Raw genomic sequence first — 15,714 nt, 5'->3', positions numbered from 1 at the left:
CATGGCCAGGCGGACACACCTCACTTCCCCGGCTCACACCGGCCCCAAACCACCCCCCTCTCCTCCTCGGCATGCACCCTCCCCAACCACCCCCCCTCTCCTCCCCACCCCTCCTCCCTGGCACGAACCCTCCCCAAGCCCCCCCCTCTCCCCTCCCCCCCCCAGCATCTCCCCCCCAGCCCGCCCATCTCCCCCCCCCAGCCCCTACCCACTCCCCACCAGCACCTCCCTCCCAGCCCCTTACCCCCTACCCCTACCCACAGCCCCTTACCCACAACCTCTCCCCCCATCCCTCCCCCTTCCCCTGCCCTCCTCGGCACGCACATTCCAACGGCTCCTGTGACCCCTCACCACCACCTGCGGCCTTGCCGTCACTTCTCCACGCTGGCTGGCGTCAACCAGCACGACTGGTTGACGCTGTTAAATAGGTGGTTTGATTTACGCCGGCATGACACGTGGTCACGTCGGCGGGACTTCGGCCCATCCGGCCCGGAGAATTGGGGCGGCCATGGGACCCATTGCGTCGCACCGGTCCTCCACATTCTCCGATTCACGTCGACGGGATTTCTGGGGGGACGGAGAATATCGCCGTGTGGCCGGGCAGAATTTACGCCGCCCCCCCCCGCCGATTCTCCGACCCGCCAGGGGGCCGGAGAATCTTACCCCTGAAATCTAGAAGCATAAATGCATGGAGACCGCAACGCCTATGGGCCCTGACAACATTCTGGCTCCAAAATTAGCTGCGCCCCTAGTCAAGTTATTCCAGTACAGCGACAATGCATAGTCATGCTCACCTAAGCTCTGTCTTGGTACAACCAGCTTCAGGCTTCATTACAACATTGCTCCAAATATAGACAAATGCCCTGAAGAGGTGAAAATGACTCCCCAAATCCTGGCAAAATTGAAGTCAGTGGGAATCGGCGGGGGGAGGACGGATGCTCTCCACTGGTTGGGGTCATGCCCAACACAAAGAAAGATGGTTATGGTTGTTGGAAACCAATCATCTCAGCCCCAAGACATGACTGCAGAAGTTCCTCCATCGTCTGTTGCTTCATTCCACATTGCTGTGAATCTGAAGTCACATGTAGGCCAGACCAGGTACGGAGGGCAGATTTCCTTCCCTAAAGGGCATTAGTGGAGAAGATGGGTTTTTACGACAATGATTTCAGCGCCATAATTAGACTTTTAATTCCACCATTTGCCATGGTGAGATTCGAACCTGGGCCCCCAGAGCATTACCCTGGGTTGCTCGTCCAGTGACAATACCACTGGGCCACCGCGCCAGTGTGGGGATGTTCACTGCTGTTTGCACAAAGTTCAGCACCATTTGTGGCTCCCCTGACACTGAATCAGTCCATGTTCAAATGCAGCAAGACCTGGATCACATTCCAGCTTGGGCTGATAAGTGACAAATAATATTCACACCACACAACTGCCAGGCAATGAGTATCTCCAAGGAAACGTACAAGATACAAGGCCAGGATAGAGTGGACGTGGAGAGGATGTTTCCACTTGTGGGAAAAACTAGAACCAGAGGACACCATCTCAGATTAAAGACGGTCTTTAAAACAGAGATGAGGAGGACTTTCTTCAGCCAGAGGGTGGTGAACCTGTGGAACTCATTGCTGCAGAAGGCTGTGGAGGCCAATTCACTGAGTGTCTTTAAGACAGAGATAGATAGGTTCTTGATTAATAAGGGGATCAGGAGTTATGGGGATGAGAAAATATCAGCCATGATTGAATGACGGAGCAGACTCGATGGGCCAAGTGGCCTAATCCTGCTCCTATGTCTTATGGACTTATGGTTCTATGGAGAGAGAATCCAACCATCTCCTCTTGACAATCAGTGGCATTATCATCATCGAATCCTCTATTATCAACATGCTGGGGTTTTCAGGACCCAGAAACTGAGCGGGACCAGTCAGGGCTTCATTTCAGGAACCTCGATTCAATACATTTTAACAAATTGTAATATAATTGAAGGGCTTCCGCACCAAATATTTCTCCCCACATTTAGAATTTTCCCTCTCGCCAACGTGATGTCATGTCAGCGAGGTTTACAACAAGTATTTGAAAACGTGAAGTAGTCAAAGGGATTCGACCCCCCCCCCCCAACCCCCCCAAATCCCAGGAGCACAAAGGCTCCCAGGAGGGGAGAGTGCCTGGACAGTGCCAACATCAAGAGACCACTGCAGTATTATTTTATTCACTCTCAGTGCTGCAGTATCTGGCAAGAAAAAACAGCTCTGCAGCCAGGGAGCTGCGCATAGGCTTTCTCACCAGGGCCAGCACTTCCAGAGAAATAAAACCCAATAACATAGGGGGAAAACCTTCATGAATTATTTAGCTTTTATACTTTTATGAAAACATTGGCCAAGATCTTGTTGCAGTGGGGTATATAACAACATAAACTTGTTTAGAATTCTCCCAGCACTCTTCAGCTCCAATTATTTTTATGTTGTAAGTTAGTGGAATTGCAAGTTGCTAATGATGCAGTGTGAGGAACAGAGTGTCTGGGATCTCAGTGAATGACAGGACTAACGGTCTATCTCCTTAAACTGTGAGATTTGAGGTTGAATAACAAAACAAAGGAACGATATATAAGGAAATTGAATGAATTAGACTCAATTCAATTCCAGAAAGACGTAAACAGAGGGATAAACAGATTGGATGGAGAGAGAAAAAAGACAGGCCGGAACAGTAAGAAAGTAAATTGATTTTTATATTTAAAATGTGGGAAACCTCCAAGAACAATTTACTACCTGTAGGAATGAGACTCCATAGTTTCCATTGTTCTCTTTCTGGGCAAGACAGGTTAATTGGCATTGCAGGAACTCTTTACTGAAAGATACTCAACCAGCCTTACATTTCTGTGATGAATTTAATTGCTACTTAATGAGCAAATGCTACAATTTCTTGAAACTTACATGGCGGTTAATGTCGAACTCTTGTTTTAATGAGGGTAGTGCCACAAATTGGGACAATTTGATTTCACAGGGTGGCTCTTCCTCGCCATAGGTTTATGAACAAAATACAAATGAACAATGGAGCTGCACTAAACTCCTTTGCTGGGATTTTCCAGCCACCCCGCGCCGGTGGGCTTTTGACGACAGAAGCAGCTCGCCATTGGCTGGTGGTGGGATCTTCTGATCCTGCAGAAGTCAATGCCGTTTTCCATGGCTCGATTGCTGCGCTGCCGGGTAATCTGCTGGCCGGTGGCAACCCACGTCCGCCGCTGGAAAACCCGCCGTGGGCAGGGTGGTGAGGCGGCCAGAAAATCCCTGCCGCTGCTTTCTTTCAGTAAATATTGACCCATTCCTTTTGCGGCAAATAATGGCATGAATTCATCATTGGAATATTGTCGGGGGATGGTTGGAGCTGGGGGTGGGGGCGGGGGAAGGGATGGAGGGTCAGATTCTAAGCAATGATATAGATTCCCAATGAATTCCGGGCTAGAGTAGGATACTGGCAGTTTTAAATAGAACTGATGGTCTCAATGTTGTTGGAAAAGTAATGAGCTTTCTCTAAGTTTGGGAGAGTGAGATTGAGAAGTAAGCATTGTGTTAGTTGACAATGCGTTCGGTGACATTTTGTGCACTTGCCTGGTGCAAGGGGAAACCTGAGGTCAGTTTGTTTGGCATCCCATCCACCCCTTCAACTTCATTCTCTCAACTATTGGCACACAAGGAGACGGATATAACATAAAATGTCGGTGATGCAAGATAGAGAGAGAAAGAGGAAGTGTTAAGTTTTCACAGAGGGTTGTGGGGATCTGGACTGCACTGTCACTATTTGTGATTGAAACAGAGACGATCAACATTTAAGAATGAATTAGATAGAAGGACGTTCGGGGCTCTATGTTCTATAGAGGGTACTGTGTACATTCACCAAGAAGCTGTTTGTTCGGAAGAAATGCAAATACAGAGAAAGACTTTTAAAACTTAGGGTTGTTTGTTAAAACAGATTAATAAGGGATGCTTTCATAGAAGAATTTTAAATTATGAAGAAATGAGCCAGAACAATTAGAAGCAACCTATTGGGGTATCAGTTAGGAGTATAGTGGTAATGTCACTGGACTAGTCATCGAGAGTTCCGGGCTAATGCTCTGGGGACTTGGGTTCAAATCCCACCACAGCAGCTGGTGAAATTTAAACTCTATTAATGAAGTTTGTCTCAGTAATGGTGACCATGAAATTATTAGAGATTTTTGAAAAAAAACCTGGTTGACAATGTCTTCCAGGGAAGGAAATCTGTGGCGGGATTCTCTGATCCTGAGGCTAAGTGTTGACGCCGTTGGGTTTCCGCACGGCATCAACATGGTCTCAGGATCAGCAATTCTGGCCCCTACAGGGGGCCAGCACGGCACTGGAGCGACCCACGGCGCTCCAGCTGCCGATCCTGGCGTCAACTGGGCGCCACGGGATCCGCGCATATGCAGTGGCACCAGCGCAAAAGCCTGCATGTGCAGTGGCTCCCTTCTCCGCGCCGGCCCCGATGCAACATGGCGTAGGGCTGCAGCGGCCGGCGTGGAAGAAAGGAGACTCCCCCAGCCCGAGAGGCCGGTCCGCCGATCGGTGGGCCCCGATCGCGGGCCAGGCCACAGCGGAGGCCCACCCTGGGTCGGACTCCCCCCTCCCTCCCCACAGGCCGCACCCGGACCCTTCCACGCCAAGGTCCCGCTGGGTAAGACCAGGTTAGAATGGCACCGGCAGGACTCGGGATTTTTGTTCCGGCCGCTCAGCCCATCCCGGGCCGAGAGTCCGGGGGGGGGGCGGGGGGGGCCATAAAGCAACCCCTGACCGGCGCCGCGCCGACCACGCCGGTGCCAGTGGCGCCGATTCTCCGCTCTGCAGAGAATTGCGTCCCGGCGTCGGAGAGCGATTCGCGCCGGTCGAGGCGATTCTCCGGCCTGGCCCCGGGCTGAGAGAATCCCACCTCTGATGTCCTTTCGTGGCTTGGGTTACATGTGACTCAGACCCACAGCAAAATGGCTGACTCTGTAATAGCCTAAGCCATTCAGTTCACAGGTAAGGAAAGATGGGCAACAAATGCTGGCCTTGCCAGAGACACCCACAGAAAGAATGAAGAAAATAAATAGTTCCAGTTGCTGAGGATGCTAGAAATAGGGGACATATCTTGAAAAATAAAACCAAGAACGATCTCTTGACACAGGAGGTTAGAACGTAGAACATAGAACATAGAACAGTACAGCACAGAACAGGCCCTTTGGCCCTGGATGTTGTGCCGAGCATTGTCCGAAACCAAGATCAAGCTATCCCACTCCCTGTCATTCGGGTGTGCTCCATATGCCTATCCAATAACTGCTTGAAAGTTCCTAAAGTGTCCGACTCCACTATCACAGCAGGCAGTCCATTCCACACCCTAACCACTCTCTGAGTAAAGAACCTACCTCGGACATCCCTCCTATATCTCCCACCCTGAACCTTATAGTTATGCTCCCTTGTAACAGCTGCATCCGCCCGAGGAAATAGTCTCTGAACGTCCACTCTATCTATCCCCCTCACCATCTTATAAACCTCTATCAAGTCGCCTCTCATCCTCCTCCGCTCCAAAGAGAAAAGCCCTAGCTCCCTCAACCTTTCCTCATAAGACCTATCCTGCAAACCAGGCAGCATCCTGGTAAATCTGCTTTGCACCCTTTCCAATGCTTCCACATCCTTCCTATAATGAGGTGACCAGAACTGCACACAATACTCCAAATGTGGTCTCATCAGAGTCATGTACAGTTGCAGCATAACCCCGTGGCTCTTAAACTCAAGCCCCCTGTCAATAAACACTAACACACTATAGGCCTCTTCACGGCTCTATCCACTTGAGTGGCAACCTTCAGAGATCTGTGGACATGAAGCCCAAGATCTCTCTGTTCCTCCACATTCCTCAGAACCCTGCCGTTGACCCTGTAATCCGCATTCAAATTTTTTCTACCAAAATGAATCACCTCGCACTTATCAGGGTTAAACGCCATCTGCCATTTTTTGGCCCAGCTCTGTATGTCTCTTTGCAGTCTACAACAGCCCTCCACCTCATCCACTACTCCACCAATCTTGGTGTCATCAGCAAATTTATTGACCCACTCTTCAGCCCCCTCCTCCAAGTCATTGATAAAAATCACAAATAGCAGAGGACCCAGCACTGATCCCTGTGGTACACCGCTGGTAACTGGTCTCCAGTCTGAAAATTTTCCATCCACCACCAACCTCTGTCTTCTATGTGATAGCCAGTTACTTATTCAATTGGCCAAATTTCCCTCTATCCCACACCTCCTTACTTTCTTCATAAGCTGACCATGGGGAACCTTATCAAACGCCTTACTAAAATCCATGTATATGACATCAACTGCTCTACCTTCATCCACACACTTAGTTATCTCCTCAAAGAATTCAATCAAATTTGTGAGGCAAGACTTACTCTTCACGAATCCGTGTTGACTATCCCGGATTAAGCTGCATCTTTCCAAATGGTCATAAATCCTATCCTTCAGGACCTTTTCCATTAACTTACCGACCACTGAAGTAAGACTAACCGGCCTATAATTACCAGGATCATTCCTATTCCCTTTCTTGAACAGAGGAACAACATTCGCCACTCTCCAGTCCTCTGGCACTATCCCCATGGACAGTGAGGACCCAAAGATCAAAGCCAAAGGCTCTGCAATCTCATCCCTTGCCCCCCAAAGAGACCTTGGATATATCCCATCTGACCCAAGGGTCTACCCTAAGGTTTTGCAAAATTGCTAATACATCCTTCCTCAGAACATCTACCTCCTCCAGCCTACCCAGCTGCATCACACTCTCATCCTCAAAAACATGTCCCCTCTCCTTGGTGAACACTGAAGAAAAGTATTCATTTAACACCTCCTATTTCTTCTGACTCCATGCACAAGTTCCCACTACTGTCCTTGACCGGCCCTAACCTCACTCTGGTCATTTTTTTATTTCTCACATAAGAGCAAAAAGCCTTGGGCTTTTCCTTGATCCGACCCGCCAAGGACTTATCATGCCCCCTCCTAGCTCTCCTAAGCGCTTTTTTTTAGCTCATTCCTTGCTACCTTGTAACCCTCAAGCGACCCAACTGAACCTTGTTTTCTCATCCTTACATACGCTTCCTTTTTCCTCTTGACAAGACATTCAACTGCTTTTGTGAACCATGGTTGCCTCACACGGCCATTTCCTCCCTGCCTGACAGGGACATACCTATCAAGGACACGCAGTATTTGTTCCTTGAACAAGCTCCACTTTTCATTTGTGCCTTTCCCTGACAGTTTCTATTCCCATCTTATGCTCCCTAATCCTTGCCTAATCGCGTCATAATTACCCCTCCCCCAATTCTAAACCTTGCCCTGCCGTATGGCCCTATCCCTCTCCATTGCAATAGTGAAAGACACCGAATTGTGGTCACTATCTCCAAAGTGCTCGCCCACAAACAAATCTAACACTTGGCCCGGTTCATTACCCAGTACCAAATCCAATGTGCCCCCCCTCGTGCCAGCCTATCCACATATTGTGCCCGGAAACCCTCCTGCACACACTGTACAACAACTGCCCCATCCAAACTGTTCGACCTATAGAGGTTCCAATCAATATTTGGAAAGTTAAAGTCACCCATGACAACTACCCTGAGATCTCCACACCTATCCATAATCTGTTTTGCAATTTCTTCCTCCACATCTCTATTACTATTTGGGGGCTTATAGAAAACTCCTAACAATGTGACCGCTCCTTTCCTATTTCTAACTTCGGCCCATATTACCTCAGTAGGCAGATCCCCTTTGGACTGCCTTTCTGCAGCCGTTAAACTATCCTTGATTAACAATGCTACTCCTCCACCTCTTTTACCACCTTCCCTACTCTTACTGAAACATCTATACCCCGAACTTCCAACAACCATTCCTGCCCCTGTTCTAACCATGTCTCCGTAATGGCAACAACATCGTTGTCCCAAGTACCAATCCACGCTCCAAGTTCACCTACCTTATTCCGGATGCTCCTTGCATTGAAGTAGACACACTTCCACCCACCTTTCTGTCTGCGACCTTGACACCCTCCTCAGTACCTCACTACTCTCGACACTGGCTTCTGGACTACAGCTCGTTTTCCCATCCCCCTGATAAATTAGTTTAAACCCCCCCGAAGAGCCGTAGCAAATTTCTCTCCCAGGATATTGGTGCCCCTCTGATTCAGGCATAAACCATCCTGTCTGTACAGGTCCCACCTTCCCCAGAATGTGCTCCAATTATCCACGTAACTGAAACCCTCCCTCCTACACCATCCCTGCAGCCACATGTTTATCTGCACTCTCTCCCTGTTCCTGACATCACTAGCACGTGGCACCGGCAACAAACCAGAGATGACAACATGGTTTGTCCTGGCGCTCAGCTTCCACCCCAGCTGCCTAAATTCCTGTTTTAAATCCCCGTCCCTTCGCTTACCTATGTCGTTGGTACCGATGTGTACCATGACTTGTGACTGTTCCCCCTCCCCTTTAAGGATTCTGAAAACACGGTCCGAGACGTCACGGACCCTGGCACCCGGGAGGCAACATACCATCCGTGAGTCTCTTTCGTTGCCACAGAACCGTCTATCTGTCCCTCGAACTATCGAGTCCCCAAGAACTATTGCTCTCCTGCTCTCCCTCCTTCCTTTCTGAGCGGGATTGTAGCACATGCTCCTGGCATTACTGATCATAATGAAGATAGTGTTTGATCATTTGTGACTGTGTCACTATTTCAGAAGAGGTTAGATTAGTTACTGAGGAAAAAGAGAATAAACTGATTTAAAAAAAATAAAATCATGGGCTGTATGGGCTGACAAGGCCAGCAGACCATGCCCAAAACCTGCACATAATATCCAGGCTTGGGCCGACAAGTAACACTCACATCGCATAACACATAAGTGCCAGGCAATTACCATCTCCAACAAGTGAGAATCCCCACTGGCAAAGTCTTGGGGATTATCATTGACCATAAACTGAACTGGACTAGCCACATAAATACTGTGACTACAAGAGTAGGTCAGAGCTTGAATTCGGCAGTGGGTAAATCACCTTCTGACTCCCGAAAGCCTTGTCCACCATCTCTCTACAAAGCACAGGTCAGGAATCTGATGAAACACTCTCCAGCGACCCGGATGGGCCAAATGGCCGTATCCCTGTCATTCTGTTCCATTATGGTGCAACATAACAGTTGATTACTGCCGCCAATTGTGGAGCAAAGAAAATAATGTGCAAGAGGCCAGAATTGGGAGTACAGTAAAATAAAGTTTGGTCTGTGCTGAGATTGTGGCCAAAGCACAATTGGATTTAACTTTAAAATGGGAAAGGTTCATGACCGTGCAATCCAATGAGCCCTGTTGGAATATGTATACATCAGGTGCGGACTGTGATGCCTCGCATAGCCGAATTGCCTGTTGAAACATGAGGAGTGGACCCCTTGGGCAGTGAAGCAGAGGGTGCCTCAGGAGAGAATGAGACATCATTAGGAGGCAGGATGTGTACAGGCAATTTGAAGTCAGTGAAGATGTACGCCAGAGTGCCAACCTCATTGGGCACATCAGTGGCAACTACCATGATGGAAACCATCTTTAAATGGAGACTCATGCAAGCACCAGCCAGATATTCTGTTACAGCTTCAGCGCTCCAGGTTACTGTTCCCCTGTCAGACTCCTTTACCCTAACAGCAGCCTATTTTACATCAACCCCGCACCTTGTTCGAATCTCTCCATCACACCACGCCCTTCCATCTTTAAACCCCCTGAGACCCGCCTCGCACCAAGGTTTCAGCCACTTTCCTCTTTCCTGCCCTGACCTCCACTTTCCTCAGCCTCTATCTGTAAAGCACCCTCGGCTGTTTACAACGCTGCAAACTGCAGATTGTGTTGAATCAGTGTAGAGAGGTCTAAAATAAACCAGCCAGCACATGGGAGAGAGAGAGAGCTGATCATTTACCACAGCCAGTTCAAACAGGAAGGTTATCAGCTGGCCTCATTGATTCTTACTCCCTTATTTGACCTGGGGTCAAACGGCACATTATCCATGGAGGTGCTGAAGGAGTCTCTGTGTGTGGGGGATGAGGGTAGCTGGGTCCGAAAGCTCAACAGTTCTACACTTTCAAAGCACAATGCTGAGCACTGCGTTCTCCCCCTGCACTTTAGACAGGAAGGAAAAAGGCAGCTCTGACAGCCTCGAATGCAAAACAACCCCTACTTGACACATCACTCAGCTCCTCATGAACAAACCCAGTCAGTGTCCAAGGAAGCAAAACTCCAAATCACTTTTATTCTTTGGACTTGGTCACACAAGGTTCTTCGCAAACCAAAACCTAGCTAGTGTGTAATTGTAGATGCCATTTCTTTACGCAAGAGAGCGGAATCTTGCCCTAAATCTTCCTTTAACTGCGAACACTCACCCTCAGATGAACGAGGGAGGAACTTTCCATCTGACACCAACAGTAGCAGGAATTTAATGCGACAGGAGCCTTCATCAAACTCAATGACCTTGGGTCAAAATGTTTCAAACATCGGAATACATTTCAAAGGATGCAATCCCTTGGGGGGGAAAAAATTGACAAACAACTGAAAAGAATTATATTTAAATTGAAAGAACACTTGATTTCCTCTGGCAGTGATTTAATCAAAACAAATACAGTCCATTCCCGGCGCTATCTACTGACATTTTGTTACTATTTCAGCCCCTGGCAGGTAACGCACCCCCCCATCCCCACCTCAGGCTGCACTTTAACATCACGTCAGTACAGGAGGAGATCGGGGTGCCTTTGATCTCTCGACCGCCCCATACGGTCCCAGGACCCCCTCCTCAATACCCCAACTCACCTGTAATGGGGGTTCTCGAACCTCACCACGGACCGGCAGGGCACCCCTGGGCCGTGGGCAAAATGCCAGCCTGGCATCTTGACATTGTTTGTGCCACCTGGGCACCTTGGCAGTGCCAGCCTGGCACCCTGGCAGTGCTACCTGGGCACCCTGGCAGTGCCAGTAAATTCCACCCAATACGTGTTTGTGTTTGCGTGTGCATGTGTGCTCCTGTGTGCGCGTGTTGTGCATATGCGTGCGTGACTGTGTGCCCATGCTAGTCAATGAAGCCGATGGATGGAGGTGAGTGATTTTGTCAAAGTTCCCAGATCCCAAGTTCACTCAAGAGACCCCAGTAACTGTCAATCCCCAGTCAGCATTGTCTGATCCACTGGATAAAAAGGAAAAACTTGTATTTTACAGTGGCTCCCACCTTTGGACATCTCAAAGTGCTTTACAGCAAATAAAGTATTTTTGAATTGTAGTCACTTGGAAACATGAGCTGGAATTCCCCGGTGGTTAAGATTCTCTTTTCCCAGCAGCAGCGCACCCCTGCCCAGGGGTTTCCCGACTACGTGGGGTGGCTTCAATGGGAAATCCCATTGACAAGTACCAGGAGTGGAGAATCCTGCCACCAGCGAACGGCGCTCTGCCGAGAAACACGTGGCTGGTGACCGGAGGATCCAGCCCATAATAGCCAATGTGTGCCCAGCAATCTCTCCCAAACAGCAATGGAATAACTGAGCAGATAATCTGTTGCAATAATCATATTGTCCGGGACTCTGGCAGACCTCCTCTGCCATGGGATCATTTTAGTTCTCCTAACAGGGCATATAGTCTTGTCTGAATGACAGTACTTCTGAGAGTGCAGTATGCCCTCATACATTGATACATCAGCTTAAACTTTGTGCTCAAGTGTCTGTAATGTTAATCTCAGAGTCAAGATCTGACACCTGGACTTCTGGTGTAAAGTGATAATAGGGATGATTTTAGGCAGCTCCTCTCCCAACATGGAAATAGAAACCTGAGGTTGGGCAGTATAACTATATGTAGTCAGGTCTCTGTCCTGTGCACTCAGAACATAGAACATAGAACATTACAGCGCAGTACAGGACCTTTGTTGCGCCGACCTGTGAAACCACTCGAAAGCCCATCTACACTATTCCCTTATCGTCCATATGTCTATCCAATGACCATTTGAATGCCCTTAGTGTTGGCGAGTCCACTACTGTTGCAGGCAGGGCATTCCACGCCCTTACTACTCTCTGAGTAAAGAACCTACCTCTGACATCTGTCTTATATCTATCTCCCCTCTTTTTAAAGCTATGTCCCCTCGTGCTAGACATCACCATCTGAGGAAAAAGGCTCTCACTGTCCACCCTATCCAATCCTCTGATCATCTTGCATGCCTCAATTAAGTCACCTCTTAACCTTCTTCTCTCTAACGAAAACAGCCTCAAGTCCCTCAGCCTTTCCTCATAAGATCTTACCTCCATACCAGGCAACATTCTAGTAAATCTCCTCTGCACCCTTTCCAATGCTTCCACATCCTTCATATAATGCGGCGACCAGAATTGCACGCAATATTATCCAAATGCGGCCGCACCAGGGTTTTGTACAGCTGCAATATGACCTCATGGCTCCCAAACTCAATCCCTCTACCAATAACAGCTAACACACCGTACGCCTTCTTAACAACCCTCTCAACCTGGGTGGCAACTTTCAGGGATCTATGTACATGGACACCGAGATCTCTCTGCTCATCCACACTGCCAAGGGTCTTACCATTAGCCCAGAACTCAGTCTTCCTGTTATTCCTTCCAAAATGAATCACCTCACACTTTTCTGCATTAAACTCCATTTGCCACCTCTCAGCCCAGCGCTGCAGCTTATCTATGTCCCTCTGTAACTTGTAACATCCTTCCGCACTGTCCACAACTCCACCGACTTTAGTGTCATCTGCAAATTTACTCACCCATCCTTCTACGCTCTCCTCCAGGTCATTTATAAAAATGACAAACAGCAGTGGCCCCAAAACAGATCCTTGTGTTACACCACGAGTAACTGGACTCCAGTCTGAATATTTCCCATCAACCACCCCCCTTTGTCTTCTTCCAGCGAGCCAATTTCTCGTCCAAACTGCTAAATCACCCTGAATACCATGCCTCCGTATTTTCTGCAGTAGCCTACCGTGGGGAACCTTGTCAAACGCTTTACTGAAATTCATATACACCACATCAACTGCTTTACTCTCATCCACCTGTTTGGTCACCTTCTCAAAGAACTCAATAAGGTTTATGAGGCACGACCTACCCTTCACAAAACCGTGTTGACTATCTCTAATCAAATTATTCCTTTCCAGATGATTATACATCCTATCTCTTATAAACCTTTCCAAGATTTTTCCCACAACAGAAGTAAGGCTCACTGGTCTATAATTACCGGGGTTGTCTCTACTCCCCTCCTTGAACAAGGGGACAACATTTGCTATCCTCCAGTCTTCTGGCACTATCCCTGTAGACAAAGATGACTTAAAGATCAAAGCCAAAGGCTCAGCAATCTCCTCCCTAGCTTCCCAGAGAATCCTAGGATAAATCCCATCCAGCCCAGGGGACTTAACTATTTTCACACTTTCCAGAATTGCTAACACCTCCTTATGAACCTCAAGCCCTTCTAGTCTAGTAGCCTGAATCTCAGTATTCTCCTCGACAACATTTTTGTTTTCCTGTGTGAATACTGACAAAAAATATTAATTTAGCACCTGTCCTAGCTCCTCGGATTCCACGCACAACTTCCCACTACTGTCCTTGACTAGCCCTACTCTTAACCTAGTCATTCTTTTATTCCTGACATATCTATAGAACGCTTTAGGGTTATCCTTGATCCTACCTGCCAAAGACGTCTCATGTCCCCTCCTGGCTCCTCTTAGCTCTCTCTTTAGGTCCTTCCTAGCTAACTTGTAACTCTCGAGTGCCCTAACTGAACCTTCATGTCTCATCTTTACATAAGCCTCCTTCTTACTCTTAACAAGTGTTTCGACAAGTGTTCCCTTGCTCGACCACTTCCTCCCTGCCTGACAGGTACATACTTATCAAGGACACGCAGTAGCTGTTCCTTGAACAAGCTCCACATTTCCATTGTGCCCATCCCCTGCAGTTTTCCTCTCCATCCGATGCATCCTAAGTCTTGCCTCATCGCATCATAATTGCCTTTCCCCCAGATATAACTCTTGCCCTGCGTTATATACCTATTCCTTTCCATCACTAAAGTAAACGTAATCGAATTGTGGTCACGATCACCAAAGTGCTCATCTACCTCCAAATCTAACGCCTGTCCTGGTTCATTACCCAGTACCAAATCCAATATGGCCTCGCCTCTCGTTGGCCTATCCACATACTGTGTCAGGAAACCCTCCTGCACACATTGGACAAAAACGGACCCATCTAAAGTACTCGAACTATAGCGTTTCCAGTCAATATTTTGAAAGTTAAAGTCCCCCATAACAACTACTCTGTTGCTTTCGCTCCTATCCAGAATCATCTTTGCAATCCTTTCCTCTACATCTCTGGAACTTTTCGGACATCGACATAGAACATACAGTGCAGAAGGAGGCCATTCGGCCCATCGAGTCTGCACCGACCCACTTAAGCCCTCACTTCCACCCTATCCCCGTAACCCAATAACCCCTCCTGACCTTTTTTGGTCACTAAGGGCAATTTATCATGGCCAATCCACCTAACCTGCACGTCTTTGGACTGTGGGAGGAAACCGGAGCACCCGGAGGAAACCCACGCAGACACGGGGAGAATGTGCAGACTCCGCAAAGACAGTGACCCAGCAGGGAATCAAACCTGGGACCCTGGCGCTGTGAAGCCACAGTGCTATCCACTTGTGCTACCATGCTGCCCTCTAGAAAACCCCTATAGAAAACCCCTAACAGGGTGACCTCTCCTTTCCTGTTTCTCACCTCAGCCCATACTACCTCAGTAGACGAGTCCTCATCAAACGTCCTTTCTGCCACCGTAATACTGTCCTTGACTAACAATGCCACCCCTCCCCATCTTTTACCACCTTCCCTGAGCTCACTGAAATATCTAAACCCGGCACCTGAAACAACCATTCCTGTCCCTGCTCTATCCATGTCTCCGAAATGGCCACAGCGTTGAAGTCCCAGGTACCAACCCATGTCGCTCAAGCATTTGAACACTCAAACATTCTGCAGGAGGAACATTGCACTACCTTCCCTGCCAAAGAAAGTGCTTACCTGTTATTCACTCCCCTTCTCAGCAAGCACTCACTCAGTAACCTCTTAGCCACGCACAATAACACCTGAGGGAAAATAAAAGAAAAACTGCTTACCAGTCACCAGCCAATCCTCAGCTACTGAGGAAACGTACAAGAAGCTTTGTCTCTCATTACACAACTGTAGGATTTCTTGTGAATGCTCTGCAAAGTTTAATTTAGCTCAAGGATGGAGCATCACACATGAGCGCTGACTATTTTTGCGAAAAGATAAAATCAAAGACAAAGTATGCTGACCCGAAAGACATCATAGTTTGTTTTCTTTCCCCTGAAAATAGAATTAAGTTACTGATGGCAAGGAGTGCTTTCAACAAAATGAATTTGATTCTAACAACAAAGAGAATAGGCCTGTATACAAGAAAACATTTGCTCAAATGCTGTGACTGGTCAACATTTTGTGACGGCTGTGAAACCAGGACAGTATGTAACCAAATGATCAAAAGAATTGAGGGCGTCCAGAAGAATTCCTCCAATATGTTGGAAAGAGAGAATGAACAATGATAATGCCTGAGGTTGAAAAATCCAGAGCAGTCATTATAGGCATGATCAAGATCCAAAAGCTATTTTGGTAATCTGATCGAATACA

The 15,714-nt window shown here is 48.0% G+C and overlaps 1 protein-coding gene and 1 long non-coding RNA gene across 4 annotated transcripts in view; one reads left to right on the top strand and one right to left on the bottom strand.

Annotated features, from left to right (window-relative positions):
- Positions 1–15,714, top strand: part of LOC140390075 (ephrin type-B receptor 1) — a 741,967-nt gene that overhangs the window by 385,557 nt on the left and 340,696 nt on the right. The window lies entirely within an intron of this gene.
- The window catches only part of LOC140390077 (uncharacterized), a 29,615-nt gene that overhangs the window by 12,917 nt on the left and 984 nt on the right, over positions 1–15,714 (bottom strand). Inside the window, exon 2 of the long non-coding RNA XR_011934551.1 lies at positions 15,091–15,155. This is a non-coding gene — a long non-coding RNA (uncharacterized lncRNA). The remainder of the gene's footprint in view (positions 1–15,090; positions 15,156–15,714) is intronic.

The sequence above is a fragment of the Scyliorhinus torazame genome, chromosome 14 (genome assembly GCF_047496885.1).
Source record: "Scyliorhinus torazame isolate Kashiwa2021f chromosome 14, sScyTor2.1, whole genome shotgun sequence".
In the NCBI taxonomy this organism is placed as follows: domain Eukaryota; kingdom Metazoa; phylum Chordata; class Chondrichthyes; order Carcharhiniformes; family Scyliorhinidae; genus Scyliorhinus; species Scyliorhinus torazame.
The sequence above is the reverse complement of the archived record's forward strand: the minus strand, read 5'-3'. Positions and strand labels throughout refer to the sequence as shown.